Genomic DNA, 16,537 nt, shown 5'->3' with positions numbered 1-16,537 from the left:
CTAAAGACTATTAGTGCCAAAAATAAGTGGAATGCCACTTGCTCAGCAACACAGGCCTTACAAAAGACCACGTGACACAGCCAACCCACCCAATCACAACCCCAGAGAGGCTTTTTATAGACACCCACGTCTGATGGAGTGCAAGTGATGCTCGGCTTGCTGCAAGCTTTGCTCTGCAAGCATCTGATTGCAGGGGGAGGGGAGGGACATCTCCCCACATCCACAGGCAGGAGGCACAGTTCCTTCCACTCTGCTGACTGGGTAAGCAGCCAGGTAGAAATAGAAATGGTTTAGGAACAGGTAGTGGCAGAGCTGCCTCACTTCCCTGCCATAAACACCCACATATGCAGCATGCAGCCTCTGACACAGCATACATGCTACTGAGCATCTCAGTGCAGTATTCAAACATCAAGGGTCCTCCACTTCCCTCTGTGCAAAACTGCTCAAGGGAGGAAAAAGGCCAGCCCAACATTGCACAGCTCTAGTTGACAGCAGCTTCTCTGTGTCCCAGGTTGTCCCCCAAGGTATGTTTTCCTTTGAGTATACCCCACCTCCCCAGCACCAAGCTGGCTCAAGCTAGCAGGAGAGTGACACTGATGTGACTGAGGGCTTCTGCAAGGACTCTGAACAATGTCCACTGAGAGGGATGTGAAGCCACAGCAGCAGCCCCAGGAAGCCCACACAGCACAAGCTGAGGCACAGAAGGGTCAGTGGCAGGTGGAGGGTCGCCCTCACATACCAAGACAAGCAGAGACACCTGCTTGGCATGGCCTCTTCCCTTCCACTGCTCCCTGTCCTACTCCCCTCCAAACCAGCCACCCTGCACTCTTTTCCAAGTCATCCTCAGCTGCTGAATGTGGGACGGGCAGGGGCCAGCGTGGCTTTGCTGGTCTGGTAGCTCTCTGAAGCACACCCAGTACGCTGGGCTGCAAAGGGGCCACTTTGGCCATGATGCGGCGTGAGGCAGCACACAGACAGCCCATGGCCCATGGCTTTGACCCAAAGGAGCGTTTGGGAAAATAGGTCACAGGCTTGAAGCAGAGGTCAGCAGAGCTGGGGCCAGTATATTCCATCTATACAAACCTCTATGCTCTTGCAGCTGCTTGCAGAGGTCTGAACAGCGGCTTTAAGCCATCAGTTGGACCAGAAGCCCCAGGCAGGCTGCTGCACTCCATGCTCCTGCTTGCCCCGGGACATGGTGTGCTGGCAGAAGCATTCCTGTGCTCACAGTCCCACCTCAGGTAGGGTGCTTGCTTCCCAGGCTGCAAGGCAAAAAGGCAAAAAGTCCACCCAACAGCCACTTTGGTCCTGTCATTTCTGTGTCATTGATCTGCTTGGGAATACAGAGCAGGGAGAGCAGGCAATGGCATCTGATAATCAGGGAACAGGCAGGTCCACAAACAACAAGCCCAGCACCAGGCGTCACCTTGCCAAGAGTTTGTGAGATACAATCCAGTCTGGCAAAGCTGGCAAAGAGCTGCTCTTCATGCTATCCTGGCTCCCACTTTGCCCAAGAGAGAGCCTGGGTAGAGCTCAGCCCAGTGCTGCTACAGCCCTGACCTTCTCAGGGACAGCACCCAGCCACTCTGCTTCCAATGCTTTCCAGCCCCCAAGCCCTGCTCTCTGTAGCCTGGTCCCTTCACTGCACATTCACTTGAGAAAGACTTAAAACAAAAGCATAGTTCATCCTAGGAGCACCTGGGATGGGCTACAAAGAGCAGCTCAGAGAAGCAAGCCAAGACCACCAGACAGACCATGTGCAAGAGGGGGCCGCAGGCAGAGGGTGCTGGGCAGGATGGATGGGGTCTGGGGGGACAGCAGTGCCTCCCTGGGACACGTGCTGTCAGGTTTCAGACACAGCTTTGGGAGTCTGGTCCTCAGCCCTCCCAGGCCAGTGGTGAGTTGAGGCTGCCCTGGGAGGGTGTCGGGAACGGCAGGGCAATCTCCAAGAGTGTGCAGAGGGCCTTTAGACTCCTACCTGTCCTAAGTGCCTCTGGCAAGGACAGGCAGAGCCTTACAGAGCACTGGATGAGACCTGCAAGGAGGGAAAGAAGGGGGAGCAAGCTGTGAGCATATTCTGGACCTGATCCAGAGCAGCCTGGGTGATGGAAGCCCCAAGGAGTCAATGGCACAGCTGCACAAGAGCTCGTCCATGTGTCCTTGCACACCATTTTGACAGCAGTGGAGAGACCTATCCCATGGAGCCGAATGGGGGAAATGTTACCCCTCCACAGCCCTTGCTCTGAGGGGACAGGGAACGCAGAGACAGAGTCCAAGGCCAGAGGACCACAGTGAGCACCCAGAGGCAGCTCTGGATCCACGCTCTGTAGGCAGACACAAGGCTGCCTGACTCCACTGCTCCTCTTTTATGGGGAAACCTCCACTGAATTAGCGAGGAACCAGGAGACATCCAGCAAGAGCACTGGCCCCAGCTGCCTCCTTGGCCAAGGGTCTGTGGCACTCTGTCTCACAGACACTAACTCACAGCCCAGCATCCTCAGACAAATACGGGGGATCCAAATACCCACTAAGTCTCCAGCTGTCTGCAGGCCTTTGGTTACAGGCAAGTGAGAACCACATGGGCAACAGGTCCAGGGGGGCCTTCCACACACGGTCACAGAGTGGGTGAGGTTGGGGGGATCTCTAGAGCTCCTCTTATCCAACAGCCCTGTTCAATCAGGGCTGCCCAAAGCCCATTGACCAGGACCATGTTGTCAGCTTTTGAATATCTCCAAGTGCCACTGATCTCCACCCTCTGGGCCTGGCCAGGCAGCCAGTTTTCAATCCCCCACACTGCCTGCTCATCCAGCCCACACATCAACAGCTTGTCTATGAGTGTCTTATGGGAAATGGTGTCAAAGGCCTTCCTGAAGTCCAGGTAGACAACGTCCGCTGCTCTTCCCTTGTCTTCTATGCCAGCCACGGCATCACAGGTGATCAGGTTGACACAACCATCTTCCTCTAGGCAGTCTCAGACTTTTGTGACTTTGTCCCTCACTCAAAAATCATCCAATTTCCTACAAAAACACCTGTGTCTCACCAGCAGACTCCTGCAAGAGAGAGACCTAGAAGGGATGCTGAGAGCCTTTCCAGGCAAGCAGGTTCAACCTGTGTGCCCTGCATATTTAGTGGCACCAGACCACTTCATATTCCCTTGTCTCATCCAAATACTGAATTTTGAAGAATTTTTCCCCTAAACCAGTTCTAAATGGAAAAAAAAAAAAAGTCATTGAAACACCTTCAAGTTTTCAAATAGGGTGCAGCCTCAGAGCACGCTGCAGAAAAAGGAACCAAAGCCATCATTAAAAATATGTTAAGGTTTTCTTAGCTCAACTACAATTATCGCTCCGAAAGCTGAGGATGTACGATAGAGAAGAGTGTGTGTGGGAGGGAGGAGAGGAGAAGGGGAAAAAGAGAAAGTCAACCGCAGCATGGAAGGAAATTCAACATTGCCAAGTGAAAGCCACTGTGCTGGGCAGAATTTATTTCCTTGCAGAAGGGTTTCCCATGTAATCTGTCACACAGAGGAGAAAAAAACATTATTTTGAAGAACATTGGCCATGAAAGTAAGACTTCAAGGAGGGGGGTTTCACTCAGATGCTGCAGCCAAGACATTAGCCTCACATATGCCATTCCCCCACCTCCAACAAAGGATGATCTTAGCCCAGCATAAAACTGCTCTACATAAAATCCTGTTACAAGCCACACTTGCTGGAAGGTGTGAGTCTGTTACAGTGACGATCTCCAAACCTCCAAGCCCCACTGCTGGGCAGGTAGGTTTCTGCCCCAGGTACATGGATGAGTTTCCTACAAGCTCCACACTCACTCCCTTCCCACCAATCTGAGAAGCTCCTGGGAACATTGTTAGCCTGGCAGGTTGCTGACCTTTTTAATAGGACCGTTGCTGACCGTTTTTAATAGGAGGAGCCCAGTGCATGGTCCTCCCATGCAGGCACTGCCCATCGCCATGACCACTCTTCCCTCCTCAAATCTGGCTGCCAGTGTGCCGTGTCACGAGGTTTTGCCTCCAGCAACAGCAGGCAGCAGAGCTGGCAGGAGCCGCTGTCTGATGGGGCACCACTGACCCCGCTCCTCACACCCTCAGCCCAAAGGAGACTGAGACATCAGCTCTGCTGCCAGCTTTGACTGCACTGCTGGGCTCTCTGGAAAGGCCCCTGCACCAGCCCGCTTAATAAACACTCGAGTGAGACAGCTTGGACCCTGCAGCCCTTTGAACCAGAATGAGAGGTTCGGCAGAGCTCACCTGTGCTGTACTTCAGGTCAGCTTTAATGGGGCACCCCATGGGCCCAGGAGGTGAAGGATTAGTGACTTTATTGCCCACCCAGAGAAGGAAAGGGCTAGTGCTGCTCTCCCAGCTCTGGGATACAGCCTGACCACTGGGCAAGTGTGAGGAGTGGGAAATTCCCTGAAGGCAGAGTAATGAGAAAGGGCACTCAATTACAAAAGAGACGATGGGAAAAGAAACTCTATGACACATCCTCTCCCAAAAGGTTCACACCGTGCTTTCAGTAAATCTTGCCCAATATAAGGAAACATCCCAGATGGAGACCAGCCCTATCCACAAAGCCTCAGCATCCGTCATCCCAGACACGAGCCCTGCAGGGATCTGTGCAGGGGCAGGGACTAAGTGACCTTTCTTGGACCCTGACCTACACAAGAGCACACATAGCCACGTCTCCCGCTACGTCAAGAGCAAATGACAGAACAAGACCTCTCTCTCCAGCTGCAGAGCTGCCCAGCACCATGACTCAAGGAGCCACCTCCAGCCCCAGGAGCAAAGGGAGCCCAGAGCTCATCACCACCATCCTCACAGCCCATGCAGCTGGCCAACACTCAGCACAGGCAATAGGCAGCTGCGGTCCTGCAGCCTCCCAGGGCTGCCTTGGCACCAGCCGCTGCAGGAAAACCATAGCCACTCTCCTGGCAGGAAGGTTTCAAAAGGTCACAGTTTCCTAACGTGTCCTTCTGTCCTTCCAATGTGCCCATCTGTCATTCTGAAGCCAGAACCCTCTTCACAAATTTATTATTTAGGAGTTACCAGCGGCTCTCCTGGGTGCTTTAACATCTAAATATGAAGTTTGCTGGTTTCATCAGCCAGTTTCAAAGTTCACCAGCAAAAGGTATTTTCTCTCTTTGCTCAAAGAACCATTTGGACCCTCCTTCCTGCAATGGCCATAGTTTTATTCACAGTTACCAGTCTGATCATAGTGACAGCATGTGCTTTCTTGGCAAATTCACCTGTTTTTACTACAGGTGTATCAACACCGTGGGCAGGATTTCCTCCACTTCCTTGCACCTGTGCTGTCCTGGTGTGACAGCTCTGGTCTCTGTGCTTTTGCTCTGACGACATGGAGCAGAAGGTAATTCAGCCCACAGCGCTTGGGAAGGAAGAAAAACCGTCTGTGACCTCAGGCAGGAGGGCTCCCGGATTCACTGTCTCAGCACAGGTGAAGTGCAGTTGTCTTTCCTCTCACCAGGAAGAGTCTGCAGAAGTAAACATGCACACAAAACCCTGCCTGTCTGGGCTTGGATCATTTCCCAGTAACATTTACTAACACATAGCATCCCAGAGGGCTGAGGAATGGGCCCTGATGGCAACTCTCAGGGTCATTTCAAGCCACAAAACACAATCCTAATCTCTCAGATCCATGCAGCAGCTACAGATTTGCAGAAGTTTGCTAGCATCAGCAGACCAGCCACTCAGCTTGCCTCACCCAAGCATTCTTCCATCACAGCAAGCACCACAAAGCTGCTCAGCCCTCTAACAGCTTGGGAAATCCTCTCTCCACACCATCATGCAGCATCAAGTGCCCTCGGGGATCTGTGCTCACAGCCAGCACTCCCAGCTAGTTCTGAGCACCAGAAAAACAGCCTGGATGCCAGAAGCCTGCGTGTCACCACGCAATGGACTGACAGAAATCGTCTCTTCACACGTCACAGCTCCCCCACGCAGATGGAAGATGGAGCGTGCTGCTGCAGATCAGAGGCAAGTTTGGGGATCACAAGTTTAGCCTCTGTGGATCTGACACCGTTGCTGTGAGCTGAGAATGGCTGGGACATGTTCAGAGCTAGATCACCACCCAAGGAGAGTCAACACACTGCTGACCAGTACCAGGCAGGTCCCTTGCAGACCCATTCCAGAAACAAGCCAGGGTTCCTCCACCCCCAAACACCTATTCAGACCCTCCCAACTGCACAGAGTACCACTGCAGGGTCTGCCTCCTTTTTAACAGTGCCTGCCACCTCCAAGGAGGACCAGTTGGCAGCAGAGACAGCCCTGCACCCAAAGAGATGGACTGCTCTCAGGTCCATCAGCAAAAGGAGCTGCAGGGAGGGCAGGGTTTCATTACTGTTTCTGCTGATTACTGACACACTGATATGAACCCAGCACACTACCAGTTTTTGCCTGCTCCCTAGCAAAGCACGCAAAGCAGCATCCTTCCTGCTTGCCAGGCAGGGAATCACAGTGTGGGGATGCTAAGCAGCTTTCCAATGATCAGTGGCACAGATGGGAACTGAAGCAAATCTCCAAGCACAGCCCCTCTGCCTGCATCAGTTCCCTCCAGAGCACAAAGCCACACAAACACACCTCTCTGCAGTGTGTGCACCCAGCACAGCTGCACAGCTGAGACAAACATGTACAGCCGGCTTTCTATGCTGCACCCCCCACGCAGGATGTCTGTACACTAGAAATGGGCTAGATAATCCACAAAGCTCCTTCTCTGGAGCATGGTCTGGGTGATGGAGATTAGGCTTCACGGAGGAATTACTGATCAATAAGTGGAGAAACGTGTGACTGCCTCCCCACAGAGCACACCCCTCCTGGGGCTAAAACCAGAGCACTGCTCCAGCCCCGTACCGTGCCTCTCCCCACTGTAGCCCACCACTTCTGGCAACAAGGCTTTTGGGGAAATGCAGAATCAGTAGCTGCACCCCAACCACATACACAGAGGCATGGCCTCCACGGTCCTGTGTGATCCTCCTTCCCTGTGGCCCCAGCAGCATGCTGCAGCAAGGCACTGTCTGAAAAAGGACCTTCTCTGGGTGATCCCACACATGCTGCTTCCCATCACCCTCGTTCTTGTAGGTATAAAAGAATTGCTAATTTCCATGCAAACCATCCTACATCTACTGCTATGTCCTACCCAGTGCCCAAAACCCTCAGGGGCCTTTCCCAGCATCTCACCTGTATCTGATCCTCCCAAGCCCACCAGAACACCTCATCCCCTCTTGGTTTTCCCCTTCTTGCCTGTGAGTCCATTTGGGTTCTGGGGCATTCTCAGGTCTGGTGCTCCCATAGCATTTGACATGGCCTGCAGTTGCTGTTGTGCCTAAACATTCAAGAAACAACAACAGCCATCCTACAGACCCAGCCTCTTGTGTCTTCTGTGCCAGGAGGACCAGCTTAAATCACCAAACTAGGAAGAACGTGTGCCAGGGCAGAGCAATCCCTCTGTACCACAGACCTCCACCCTGGCTGCATCCTTGCTTCCTGACATCAAGCCATCTTTCTGGGACTATTAAAGATCAGGGCAGTGTTGAGGTGATGGGACACTCATTTGGTGTCTGCCCCATCTGCTTGAGGCCCAGCAGTGCTGACAGAGGCCAGAGGAGCCAGGCGGGGTGTGCAGATGCTGGAATGGGCACTGCCTCCTCCTGCCATGTATATGAAGTGTGCCGAGCCAAGCCAGGAGCTGCAGGAAGGACCTGGCAGGGAAACGCATCCAACTGCTTCTTGCTGCCTCAGCTCTGCAGATTTGGGGATGTGTCTGTGGGACTCACGCTCTCCAGTGCTACAAGAAAGGGCCTCCAGGTCTCCCCAAAGCCACCAGGTAGCACCCAGCCATGCCAGCACCACCACCCCACCCCCCCGCCAGGACAGGAATCTCCACTTCATTCCAGCACAGCACATAAATGTGCAGCTGCCTGGGCAGGCAGCAAGTGTCCCATGGCCCTACAAGAAGAGGCCCTGATGTTCCCTCACTGGGCAGCTCACCACAGAGCTCAGGGCCAGCAGCACAAGAGACAACCTGGCAGCCAGGATGGGAAGATACCTCCTTCTCCCAGCAGGGATACAGACAGAAGGAGAAGCCAAGAATCCACACAGCAGGGGACTGTCCCAGGGGTGCTGATGGCTGCAGCTGGACTCCCAGCCACAACTGCCAGCCTGGCTCAAGGCTGAAAGCAGCCTAGAGGGGACTCAGCCGCTCACATCCCCACTCCTCTCCTCTGCACCGAGCCACACAGAAGGGCAGCTGAGGAAGACCAAAGGGGTGGAGGTGGGAAGGAAGGAACACCCAGAGCAGCAGGTCCAGGCAAGGGCCAGAGGGACCCGTTCCCATCATTGCTGTTACTACCGTCCCATGAGGAAGATCCAACCCCTAAGCAAGGCATCCTGACAGCCCACTCATACTCCCTGCCACACTCCCAGGGCTAATGAACGTGTTGCTAATTGTCCTCCACACACCTCTGCATGCTGGGAAAGGCCACCTCACATTGATGGAGGCGACAGTAGAGACTGTGCCTGATCCTGACCTCACCTTGGCTTCACCCAAGCACAGCCCACCCCAAACAGCTGCAGCGGGCAGTGCAGCAGCAGGGAGTCAGGGTCCAGTGGGGTCAGGCTCTGGCGAGTGCAGCAGCCAGGGCTGGTGTGTTGCTGCCAACTTTGAGGCAGCCCAGAACACAGACCTAATTCCAGTCCCCACCCTCCTGCCAAACCATCTGCCTGCCCCGAGACCACCGAGAGGATCCTGAACAGCATTTTGTCATTACCAAGCCATTATGAAAAGTAGATGAGCAGTGATTGATTATAATGAATGTAAATACCTGCTTTCCAACTCCAAATTGTCAGGACCTGACTAGCTCTCCCACTAAGTAGTACAGCATGTCCTTCCACAGCCTCTGCAAAAGCCTTCCCATCCTTCTCATCATTTCTGCAAGCCATCAGGCACAGCACTGCCCATCCAGACTTGCCCTAGAAAACCATCATGTCCAAGATCTACCCTTCATCAGCCCTGGGGCTGTTCTCCCACCCGCAGATCCCACAGGCTCATTTCTAGTACCTGAACCCATTGGGAATGCTTTCCCAGAGTCCTCACCTTCATCAAGAGGGCAAAGGACAGTCCCCTTACACCAGGACAGTGTAAGAGTGGGGGTCAGCAGGGTGGGAGCTGAGCGCTCACAAATATGACACATCCCTACTCATCGAATGCACGCGTCCCATCCCAGAGATGCTGTGCCCAGAGATGACAGCAACCAGCTCTCCTCCAGGAAGCCACCAACTATGAGGCATTCCTGCAAAACCAGGACACATGCTCCAGCCTGCAAGGATAAACTCAGTTGCCTTCCATGGGCCAGCAAACAACAAGTGACAGGAATACAGGAAACAACAGCACTGTCCTGCTGCAGACAACGGGGCATGGGGCAACTAGGGGGACCAGTGAGCACCACTGCAGCCACAAACCCCAGCCAAAAGACCTTAAAGAGCTGCCCTGTCCAGGGAGAGATGCTGTGAGCAGAAGCACCTTGTCCCTGGGCTACAACATCAGACAGGAGGGTGGAAATGGACCTGAGTATCTGTCTAGTCCCTAGTCTCAGATCCTCTGAGCAGGCTACCTTGCCTGCCTGCAAGGAAGTTGCCAATACCAGGGTCATTCCTGATGGGTGTCTGCCCAACCTACCGTCAAAACACTCTGCTGATAGCTCTCACCTAGCTCCAGACCAAGCTACCAGGGACAAGGGGATAATTCCCTGCAGAGGAGCAGATACCTCTGGTTTGCAGTTTCCACAGCCTTGTCAGGACTGTTCCCATCTTCTGGCCTCTTTTCTGTACACAGCTTCTTCCCAGCAGCCCACGCAGCTCCATCCTCAAGGTGCCATACCAGATGGAGCCATGCTCAGCCCATACCACTATCATGAGGGCCAGCCCAGTCCCAACCCTTGATTCACACTGGGGAACAGTTCTAGGAGGTCACCCTTTAATCATGGTTTGCACTGCAGAGATACCTCAAGGGGGCAATCGCTTGGGCTGAGACCCCGAGACGGGAAGACCAGAAAGGATTCACTGACTTGCAATCAGCCACTGATGCCAAGACATGGCTACAACTCAGCAAGAGCTGACTGACCCTACCATGTACAGAAACAAGAAACCCCTGCCCACATGAACACCAGCGCCCTGGATCTCCAAGGCAGCATCTCCTGTCCCGCTCCGACCTGCTGAAACTCTTATTTTCTCATTTCCTTTTTCTTCCTTAATCTGAACTCTCCCCCTCCCCTGAACAGCTTCAGTGCTGTGTGCTGTGACTTCCATTCAAAACTTTTCCTTAAATCCACCATGCACAGAGGTGATCCTTCCCCTACACAACTACATCCCAGGTTTCCATGCCTGGAGTGACACAAATTATTTTCATTCAAGCTGCAAATCGTCAGCTCCCTTATAGTACCCTGTATTCTGGGGAACCTCATGTTTTCTCCTCCAGACTGGTCTCCCTCTTACCAAGGATGGAATTGGGCTGTGGGGATTAAATGAAAGCAGTTTTCACTGACCCTTCTGGCCAAGCTTTGCAGCACACAGCCTACCATCAAGCTGCAGCAGCCAAGCACTGGGAGCACGATCATTTGGCAGAGAAAGAGCAGCACAGTGATTCATCTGCCTTTTGATCTTTAGCCTACCCTTGCAGGCTCAATACTCTGTCTTCAAAATTTCTGGCAGTTGGCAAACTTCTTCACCTCCCCCCCCAGATTGGAGAAGGCAAATGTTGAGAGGTGCTGGCACCCTGTAGGGGTTTGACTACTGCACACCCAATTCAGTAGGCGAGCAGATGCCTGGCTGCCAAAGTTGCCAGGGAGATGAGCTTCCTCCAGAGCCTCCCCATGCCGCACACGTCCACCCGAGCTCCCACCGAGGACAGGCGTCCTCTGCCATCTGCACCAGGCGGAGCACCACACAGCACAGAGAAAACCTCACCAGGGAGTTGGGGTAGAGCCTTCTCCTTCAAACGCCACCATTTGGACATGAAAGAGTGGTCCAGCAGTTTGGAAGGGCGCATGCTTGCATCCTGGCAGCCTCCTCTGATCAGCAGGAAGAACAGAGAGAGAGAGAGAGGATCTACTGACATCTTTGCTACACCCAGCTCCCCAACCAGCATGACCATCACTGACCACACTGCTGCACCTGGCACCAAGCAGGCACAGGAGGACCGACAGAAGCTGCCAGACAGCCCCAACACCTCCCACCTCAGCGGAGACACTTTATCACATCCCAGCACTTTAACACTCAGGCTCCTCTGCAGTGAGAATTTCTCAGACAACCACATTCACCCACAGGCTTGCAGCCTCGCAAACCTGCTGCCCACCACGGATCGACCTCCTGCAGCTCCTCCTGGCCAAGCACACCACTCACCTCTGTCCTTGATGCTGCGTCTGCACCCTTGCCTGCCAAAGGCCAGCACAGCTTGTGGGGGGAAGCCTACACAGCATGGCTCTCCTCTACACTCAGCGGTGTCACGCAGTGACTCAGGAGGGGAAGCAGAGACAATGCAATGCCAGTATCAGCATCCAATGCCCTAAATCTGGCAAAGCAGCAGCTGCTCCTTGTAGGATGCCATGCTCCTCATGGGGAGTGGCAACCCCATCTGCTCCTGCTGCGAGAGGCACCCTCAGCCCAGCACTACAGTTCCAAAACTTATCCTTTGTGTGACTTTGCAGACCATTTTGGGGTGTGCCAAATGCTTTAAGGCCCAAGGTCCTGGTGACCATGGTGCATTTTGCCTTACACAGCCCAAATCAGGTGGGGAGCTCAGCTGCAGCAGAACATGGCTCCCTTTTTGCCTGATGATGGACTTTGTTGCCTCTGTGCTCCCAAGCATGCACCAGTTTCTGATCCAGATCCAAACCCAAGTCAAGATGTTGCTTGTGATTTAGAAAGGGTGTCATACTTCAGGACCCGTATCTCAGGGTTATTAGGTAGCAGAGCACAAGCACAGTCACTGAGCAGCAGCTGGTGTCCAGGGGCTGTGCATGGATAGGCCACAGATACAAAAATCAGCACTGCTGGGATCATGCAGGAGCCTTTTTCATCTCCTCTTACTCATAGAGATCCTTGGGGAGATGCTTTTAGTCAAATGTTTCTGAAAGAGGGACTGAAAAATTAGCCAGGCTTCGCTCCACACACGGCATATGCCTGGGAGTGGACAGCCTCCATGGTTTCAGGTACAGCTAAAGTCCCTTGAACCCACAGCGCCGGCCAAGCAAAGTTTCAGCTGCCAGTTCCCCATGACAGCTGGCTCAACTGGGAGACGAGGAGATGACATGGCCACGAGGACCCAGCCACCCCAGGTCCACGCGCAGGCCAAATCCTGAGTGCCAGCTAGCCAGGAGCAGAGAGCACCCAGGAATGTGCTGTCCTTGCCGGGAGTGAAAGCCTTCTGCAGCAAAAGTGACCATTCCCCACCTGCAGAAACTCAAGGCAAGACGGAAGCAAGTTTTCACTCTTCTGCAAAACCTAAGGAAGTGTGATTTTCCGAAGGTGGTGAGAAATAGTTTCAGACAGCTCTAATTAGCAGGGTGGCGCCTGAGAAAATCCAGCTTTGCTGCTCCCTGCTCCACAGCTGTCTTGGGATGAAGGGGGAGCACCAGCACTGGTGGCCAGAGCCCACCTGCACCCTTCCCCTGTGCCTGCCTAGCTTCAAGCAAGCCCAATGACTTACGGAGTAGGGGAGAGGGATATTTTTGCATGAGCTTCTGGTCCTGAGCTGCCAGTGCTATTTCAAGCAGCAACACCTACACTGTAGCCCAGAGGGCTGTATTTTCCCGCGGGCACTTCAAAAGCAGGACTCCCTGCTTTCCTCACAGGCCAGCTGCCTCCAGCCTGGCTCACTGTAACCAACCGCCCACGTGGCCCCCAAGTCCCATGCCACAGCACTAGCATGCTCCTGATTCCCACTGAGACCTTCTGACTGGGAAAAAAGAAAAGACTCATATCACAAGAAATACCTGCTGCAACAACAGGTCCTCTGCCTGCAAATCCTCCTGGGGATCTGCCACCACCAGATTACTTGCCCAGACTAAGCTACCTAATCCTACAGGCAAGTCGCATACCTTGTCCTGGAACTCTGCAGCATTTTTGGTGAGGTGCTCCGGGAGATGTACAAACTCTAATTAAAGCTACTTTGCAAATTCCTGCATATGGAGGCAGGAAGACATTTGTTCCTCTGTGAAAGCAGAAATCAGAGCCCCGACAGGTTAAATCCCCACCAGCAAGAGCCTCTGCTGTATACAAAATACCTGCAAATACATCTTTCACGCAGGAAGCATGGACTCTATATAGAGTGGAAAGCAGATGATGACATGAGCAACCCTTACAGACCTGGAGGGTCAGGACCACAATGCCCTTTCTGGACTCAGATAAGGAGTGGTCCCAGCAGGGACACCACACAGCCACTCCACCAGTGAGAACCAAAGCAGTGCCTTGCACCTATTTCTTCCTCCTTGATCTGTGCATATAGGCACAAAGGAGATAAGAGACCATCTGAAATTAAGAGGCTAAAAGATGTAAAGAAAAGAGACAGCAGGAGAAGCAATGACAGGAATCATTATATAACAGTATGAAAAAACCAATAACACTACTGGTGCAGAAGAGGTTTTCAGAAGGACAAGTGAGACTCACAGGATCCTGGGCCCAGGGACCAGCTGCTCCCTGCATACCAGGGGGACACAAACCCGTGGTTGGGCAGAGATGCAGAGGCTGTAAACCTCTGGAATTTGCAGGTAGGTAAGTTCCAGCCTCTAGAGCCTGCCCAGCAGTGGGATGACCAAAGCGAGAATCCTCCTCCCTGGATGTCAGACATACCAGCCACGCAGAGCGGTTTACCTGTTCTGCCTCCCACACCCCATGCTACACTTGCTTCTCCTCCAGTCTTCCTGGCTCTGCCTGGCAAGGGTCTGGGTCCTGTGCAGAGCCTCACCAATCCACTTTCTCTCCTCTGAGTGAGCTGTGCAAACAGCAGAGACTGCTCCTTGGCAAGAGACACAGATACTCCAACCACAGGCCTAATCCTGCAACGCATCCTGGACCTCAGCAAGCGGCAAGAGCAGAGGACACACAGCATCTTTGCCTCTGAGAAGGGGATGAATCACTAGAAAACAGACCCAGGCATGGAGCCAGAGCAAGGAGAAGATGGTCCTGCAAGGCCTCCATCTTTGGGAGCAGGGGTACCAGAGTGATCAGAGCCATGAGGTCCCCTTCCACCCACTCAGAAGTGGCCCCAGCGCCCATCCTCCTGGCTCCTGACTGGCTCCATGCTATTCCTGACAAGGCTGTAGCCTGGCTGTCCCTCAGAGACACATTGTGCCTGAACACTTCAGCTCATGCCAACTCCAGAGCTGTGCACAGCCCCTGCCTGCCACAAGAATGGGAACTAGCCCTGCTCCCTCTGGATCCCCCCTCCCAGCAGAAGCCAAGGGGCAGGAAGGCAGACCATGGCCTGGTTTCCCAGTCCACACACCTTTCCAGCAGCTTGGGTGCTACAAATCAGAAGATTCTGCCAGGAACGTCACCTTCAGAGGTAACCTCCCAGCTGAACCAAGAGCATGAAGCACTTGGGGAACCACAGGTTCAGCAGGCTGGGGCTCCCATTTAATCTTTATCACTGAACTAAGCCATAGTTATGACAGTTCCCAACGACCAGCTTTTATTTTTCTTTTGCAATCTGCCGTAGAGCTCTGATGAGATGATGCTCCCAATAACCTGCCAAGTCCCTTAGCCAGGGAGCCTATTCAGACCACCAAAAATATAGAAACAAAAGCATCAGTCCAAAAAGGTTTCATGGGCAGAATGACATTCCTTAACTTGTTGTTGCATCAGCCTACACTTTAACACTTTGGGCCTGATCCAGGAAGCGACGGAGCAGCCTCGGTTCCTGCTGCTCAGAGATGTGCAAGCTTGAAAACCTCACTTCCAAAAAAAAAAAAAAAAAGTAAAAGCCACATACCTTTTGTCATGCTTTCACCTGATGATGAGACCACAGTCCCGAGAAATTCCCCCATTTACCTTCTTTTTAACTCTGCAACAGCTATTTCACTAAATCCTCTATGTCCACAAATGGCCCACATACAGATACACATGAAATTAGCGTCTCCGAAATTAGTTTTCTCGTATGCAGTCCTAGCCTATTTTCCTCAACAACATATTATGATATGCAAGGTTCCACCTTTCTCCCAGGAAACGCAATCTTCTAAATTTATCTTTTGGATGACTAAGAGGCAGGTCTGGCTTTCAAAATCTGGGGTCAGCAGTCCTGAACTGCAATGCATTTGCCCCAGAAACACCCCGTTAGTAACACAACAACAAAAGTAACAAGGCAGCACACATACGTTCATTACAGAGCTAAGTGTAACTGGACAAGGCACCTGGCTTTAACGAGGCAAAAAGCCAATTAACCTGATGAGGAAGCACAGCATTCTGTCATTGAGTGGGGAACCTGGATCCCCTGGAGATACACCCCGTGTCGCCTGGTAACCCACCTCACGTGCGAGATTCTAACCCATTTCTGGTGGCGCGGCGCCCCCCGGCAGCACCGGCCCGCTCCGGGCAGCGGGGCCGAGCGCGCCCCCGGCCCAGGGCGGCCTCGCGCTGCCGCACGCGCAGACCCTGACCCCGCGAAAACGCAGTCGTCGTCCCCACCCGGTCGCCCCGCTGCCCAGCCCACGGCAAAGCGTTCGCCCTGCCGGAGGGCAGCAGGGAAAACGCAGGCACGAAGGGGGGACGCTCCGGCCGGCGCTCCCCTGTTGAAGTAATTTCATAACGGCGCGTACGCGGGCGGCGGCGGCAGCGCGCGGGTGCCGTGGCGGGGGCGTCTGAACGCGCGGGGCGAACAAAAGAACCAACTTGGCGGCGTTGGCGGGGCCGGGGCTTTGCCGGAGACGAAGCTCGGCGGCACTCCGGGCACGGCCGGAGGGCCGGCACCTGCCGCAGGCCCCGCACCCCGCGGGCAGAGCCCCTCCCCGCGCCCGCAGCCGCGCCGGGCCGCCGCGGGCGCGCAGGGCCAGCGGAGCACGCCGCATGCCGGCAGCCGCTCGCCGGGCCGGGGCTGCGGGCCACCCCCCGGGCGGGCGGCGGGGAGTAGCTCCCGAGCGGAGGCACCGGGAAAGCTCCGCGACCGAGGGCTGCGGGCCCGCCCGGCGCGGGCCCCGGGGCTGCGCGGCTGCGATAGCGCCGCGGGACCGAGACCAGGCCGGCACCTCGGGCCGGGCGAGCGGCGGCCCCGGGGCCGGGGTGGAGCGCGGCTGCGGCGGCTGGGCCCGGCGGAGCGCGTCGCCCCCGGTGCGGGCGCGGCTCCCCGTGCCGGTCGGGGCTGAGGCGGGGGCGGGGGGGGAGGGGGGCGACGCGACCGCCGGGCGGCCCCCGGCCCCCAGGGTACTGCCCTGTCGCCCCGCGGCTGCTACGGGCCGGCGCCCCCCGCTCCATCACCGCGTCCCGCCGACCCTCCCCGGCCGCCGCCCCCCACCTGCGCG

General features: G+C 54.6%; 1 protein-coding gene across 12 annotated transcripts in view; it reads right to left on the bottom strand.

Annotated features, from left to right (window-relative positions):
* Positions 1-16,537, bottom strand: part of NRG2 (neuregulin 2) — a 164,338-nt gene that overhangs the window by 147,148 nt on the left and 653 nt on the right. Inside the window, exon 1 of one of the 12 annotated variants that reach the window (XM_080399342.1) lies at positions 11,427-16,491. The exons of 8 other annotated variants lie outside the window; for them this stretch is intronic. The gene's annotated coding sequence lies outside the window, so the exon portion shown is untranslated. Of the gene's footprint in view, positions 1-1,083; positions 4,008-11,426; positions 16,492-16,537 lie in introns of those variants that run through there. 3 more of the 12 variants (XM_080399331.1, XM_080399332.1, XM_080399333.1) reach the window with 3 other exon arrangements.

Source organism: Falco punctatus (assembly GCF_963210335.1).
Source record: "Falco punctatus genome assembly, chromosome: 8".
NCBI lineage: Eukaryota > Metazoa > Chordata > Aves > Falconiformes > Falconidae > Falco > Falco punctatus.
This window is presented reverse-complemented; position numbering and strand designations above follow the sequence as displayed.